Raw genomic sequence first — 5552 nt, forward strand, 5'->3', positions numbered from 1 at the left:
CGGGTCCCGATGGGAACAAGATGTGATTGATGAGCACGCGATTTGTAAATAATGGTATCTAAGAATAGAGGGAATGATCAATTCGGGACACCGAATTTCTGGCGAACGGCTATTCCGCTTAGCTAGACCTAAAATCCCTATGAGAGTAGCATAATCTATTAAAGTTATTTTGTAATGAAATGATATTTACTTCATCATTTTATCGCATTTCGGAATCATTTTATCACATTTCATCACACATCATCAGATTACTTATATTTTGATGAACTCGGTAAAACAATTGATATGATACTTATTTAAAATAAAAAATATAAAATTAGGTTCCAGAAATTTATTTTAAAATATAAGTAAGGAGTATACAGCTACATACGCAAGATGTTTGTGTATGTTTTTGCACAAGTATATATTTGAAATATATTTGAAATTTGTTTGAATTTAAAAAGAATTAATGGTGCTACTTGAACAAAACTATCAAATTGTTTCTTTTGGCGTAAAATATCTATGTACATAAATATTTCCAATGACTTAGCCTTAAAAAGTATAGAAAAAAAATTAATACGTAATAATACAACAATAGCATTAAATAAGTTTTTAAAACAGTTTCAATTGTTCTAAATTCTACATTTCTTAAATTCATGAATTAATTTTCAAATAATCTTTGGTTTGCTTATAGTAAATCTCTTCTCTCTCTTATTTTAGCCAACTGCGTAATAAAAGGTTTAGAAAATGACATTTTTAAAACAATGACCATTTCCATTCCATTTTATTATCGCTATGTTGACAATATTATATTAGCAGCTAAAAAAAAATCAAATTGAAATAATTCTATGCACGTTCAACTCTTACCATGAAAAAATATAATTCACTGTTGAATATAGCGATGATGGAGAAATTAATTTCCTTGACATTAAACTATTGATAATGGAACGATTATTTTTGACAATTATAAAAAAAAAAACCTACAAATTCAGGTAGGTATTTGAACTTTAATTCAAATCATTCGATTGAACAAAAGAAAAGCATCGGATAGCTAGACAGAATTTTATTCCATGCACATCCAAAATTACACGAAAGAAATATTTCTTTCTTAATCAACATTTTTTTAAATAATAGATATCCATTGGAATTCTTTTTTTCCACGATCAATAACAGAATAAAAAAGTCACTTAAAAATAATTTCAATAACAAAATTCATAATGATGTTTCCATTTTTCATTCCATAGAAAATAGAAAGTTTTTTACTATCCCATACTTTTAAAATGTTTTAGAAAAATTTAAAATTATAACACACAAATTCAACTTTAAAATTGCTTATAAACCTATGAATTTTCTAAACTTTTTCATAAAAACTGAAAAATAAAAAAAGAAGATCGTTCAAATGTTATCGTTACTCGTAACGAAGTTACAGTTACAAGTTATTTTTTTGATAACTTTATTGATAACTGCATTACTTTTTTCCTTGGTAATTATAACGATAATGAATTTTACAGTTACTTTTATTGTTATTTTGCACACGAAAATTGGACATGATACGACACAAACCACTCACATTGTAAAAAAATTTCGCAAAATTACATATATAATAGATGTAAAAATTACATGATTAGTCCTGTAAATATAAAAAAATCGTGCAATTTTACAGAAATTATATAATTTCACAAAAATTATATAAATTTGCTTACATTGTGTAAATATATCTTATTTTATATGGAAAATTACGTAAATAGGATATTTTGAATATTTTCTGTAATTATTCAAATTTTAGTAATATTACGTAATATAATAATAATTTTTCGCGTATTGCTGTTAAATGTATAATATATAATGCAAACTACATTGTCATATCGTTCCTATAACTACATATACACATTGCAATTGTATTTCCACAATCTTAGTTACAAATCAAGAAATTATTTTTGTTTGCATATTGCAAATTTACAAACACGTGATCGTTTACATCTATTATAGTGGGTCTCTAAATTACTCACTATAATAGTTGTAATTTTACACAAAAATTTTTTACAATGCATAGCGCTTGAGACTAGAAAATCCCTAGACTCGTCTGCTATAATTAGCAATCGTCGATTTTAAAAAAGTAATAAAAAAGTAATGAAAAATTACTTTCTCAGGTAACGATAATAACAATGAGTTTTAAAATCTTTTAAAAATCGGTAATAACAGTAGCTTGTTATTTTTTTTTACTCGATAATCAATAACTGTAATTTGTTACTTTTAAAAAATACCCTGGTAGAAATTTGTGCAGTTTGACTGAGCATCCAGTCAGTTACTATCTAGTACTATCTATTACTGATTTCTCTTACAAATACAAAAATACTGCGTAGCAACTGGGCAAAATTAGTTAAAGCAGTTTTACTAGGCAATATATGGATCAATTCTTTACAAGAAATTTTGTATCAATACTAAAAAAAGTAATTTTAAATGAAGAAAGATTGCATGAAGTACCTTCAATTCAGAGCCTAATAAAGACATATGCATTCTAGTATACACAGCTTAACCTTTGGTTATTTGTGTATTATTTCTATCATTGTTTCCTCCAATTGTGCAAGAAGCAATTATTTCGTATATATAATTTATATTACAGTTTTTATCTATTTATTGTTCTCTTACTACTTAATAACTGTATTCAGATTTTGCACTTCTTTATTGTGCAGTAACTGTGAAAAAAGCGTTACATCGTAATTGATATTCTGAATTTTGCTATTCAATTACTAGACAAAAATTAGAATTGTCCAATAATCAATCATAAACTGCATTAAATTTCTTACCAGGATAACTTTCCACTCCAAACTATAAAAGAATGGTATCAGAGATTATACACATAAAGAAACAAACATCTAGATTAAATAAACAAAGTAATATATTATGTTTTCCTGACATCTTTTTGCCTATAATTAAAAATTAGTTCCCCTTCACTACTACATCACTTCCTCTTAGTATTCTTCTCTCGCCTTTCCCTCTATATATATATATATATATAAAAAAATAATTTATTAATAAATTTATTAATAAAGATAACTTATTCTATATAAAATTGTTTGTTAAAATCTGGTAATCCCGTGTTATTATTATATAGCGATAAAGAAATAATAATTAATAAGAAGATCTCAATCAATGAAGATCGAGAAAACAGAATAAATTTTCGGATTTTATGTTCACTTCTACATCTCAAATAGTAATAGTTTTTATTACGTAACATTTCGCATTCTCTTAGTGATGATCTTACTGATGATGGTCAAAACTTGACCGAAACGTTTACATTTTTAATTTTAATTTTAAATATATGACTTGTGCAAAAAACATCTTGCGTATCTTGCTCCTTCTTATTTATGTTTATATTATTGAGTCATCTCTAAGAATTTTATTTTATTGTTTTATTAAAAATATTAAATAGGGATCAGTAAAAAATTGATACGACTTATTTAAAATATTAAATAAAAAATAGATCAGAAGAAATTATTTAAAATAATAAGTACTAATTAACTTTTTTACTTCTTTTTATTTAAAATATATATTCTAAATAATTTTATTTGAAATATGATCCAGGTATAAAATTTATATTTTAATGAAAAGATTAATTCTTATGATAATAGAAAAATATATTAAATTAACAAATAAATTAATAAATATTTGAATAGTATTAACCGAATATTTACTAAATGTAAATATATTTATTTACAAGAAACTATCATTTTTACTGACTTTTTACTGATTAAAAGATACATTGTGATGCAATAATAGAAAAATGTAAATTTTAATAAATAAATAAAATTTATTGTGGAATAGTACTAGCTAAATATTAAATGTAAACACATTTGGTTTATGACATCTGAAATCTTAAGATTGTACTTAAAACGGTTTTAAATATAAGAACGGACTATGAATACCGACCCTGATATAGAAACTTTAGTTAGACCCTCATCGCGATCACAAGTTCTCCTTTGATCCTCGCGTGAAATATAATATAATATTCCGCCGTGACATGTCGTAATCAAAAAGCTTGATAATCGCAATTGCATAGGCGCCGCCAGGTTGATCGATCGATCGCATCACAATCCGACACCCGTCATTATTGGTTATTGCCAATCATCAGCTCCGAAACGCATTATCGCGTATATCATTCATGATACGAGAGCCCTCTTTTTTTCGTCGCAATTTTTCTCTCCTTTTCTCTCTTACGCGTGATTTTTTCGTCGCCACGATTGCGTCAGGTCGAAGTATGATGTTGCGTGAATACACCGAAGAGAGCGGAAGATAAATTAATCCACATCTCTTCTCCACCGTTTTGACCGTCGAGAAATTAACCCATGCTTGTCATCGGTACGAAATAATACTTTCGTTCACTAAAGTTACAACGTAAAAAAATCTTTGAAAATGTGTCATGTAGATTATTTCCAATGAACTAACTTTATATATCATTACATCAATTTTTAAAATTTAAATAATTTTTTAACAATTCGCTTTAAAAAATTATGTTACATTTACAATTTTTGCTATTTCGTAAGTTAGTTTATAATTATTTCATTGTATTCATTTTATATACAATCCAAGGCTAAAAGTTTGACAATTATTTTAAAACACTTAAAAAATTGACATTTTTGAGATTACTTATTCAAATATCCATTTTTTAAATAATAATTCTTTAGATTCAATAGATTCAATAAAAATTTTGATTGAAAATGAACGAATCAAAAAATTCTAACTGATTATGAATTCTAGTTATTTCAAAAACTAAAATTATAAATTCAGAAAATTCTGATTTGTCCATTTTAACCAGAATCCCAATTGATGCACAACAGACTCTTTTTTCAGTGCACAAAGAAAAAAATAACCGCACGGATATAGAAACAAGTCGAATGTATAATTTCAAAATTATAAAAAATAAATCGAAATCCTCGATTAGCAATAAAAAAAATTCACGTGATGCATGTAAAAACAAAAGCCTCCCTTCTCGCTTTCTCTTTCTTTCTCTTTCTCTTTGCCTAGCCATGTTACTGTCCGGAAATGTCGTAATATTGCCTCACGATATTGTAACGTCGTAATATCTATCACGAATGGATATCGTAATTGCGCCGAGTTGTGAAAAACGCGATCATTCAGCCTCGTCAACGGACAACGGCGGCGAAGAATGCCGGGGCGGAATCGAGATAAAGAGCCCGCGGTCTCTCGCGCGAGAAGTAAAGGCGGTGGAAACGAAGGAGGAGAAGATGAGAAGGAGGAAAGAGATAAAGGAGGACACGAGGGTGAGAGAGGAGACGATTGTCTGGAGCCAAGCTGGCTAACGCGAGAAGGGGCTCGCCGTCGTCGCAGCCATGGTTCAACTGAACCATGTTTGCGGAGAGGAAGAGGTTCCCCTCGCGATTAGAGGTGGGGACGTCAGAGTGCTTATAAGACACGATGATCCCACTGCAAGAGACCGAGAATCGATAGTTTGCAAAAGCGCGGGGCAAGTGAGATCATTCAAGAAGCACGAAAAGGCGAACAGAGGAGAGAGAGAGAGAGAGAGAGAGAGAGAGATACATATATATATATAT

The 5552-nt window shown here is 28.4% G+C and overlaps 1 protein-coding gene across 1 annotated transcript in view; it reads right to left on the reverse strand.

The window, feature by feature from the left end:
* LOC108695136 (DNA ligase 3) overlaps positions 1-5552 on the reverse strand; it is a 61355-nt gene that overhangs the window by 29985 nt on the left and 25818 nt on the right. The gene's annotated exons all lie outside the window — the stretch shown is intronic.

The sequence above is a fragment of the Atta colombica genome, unplaced genomic scaffold (genome assembly GCF_001594045.1).
Source record: "Atta colombica isolate Treedump-2 unplaced genomic scaffold, Acol1.0 scaffold10, whole genome shotgun sequence".
NCBI classification, from domain to species: Eukaryota; Metazoa; Arthropoda; class Insecta; order Hymenoptera; family Formicidae; genus Atta; species Atta colombica.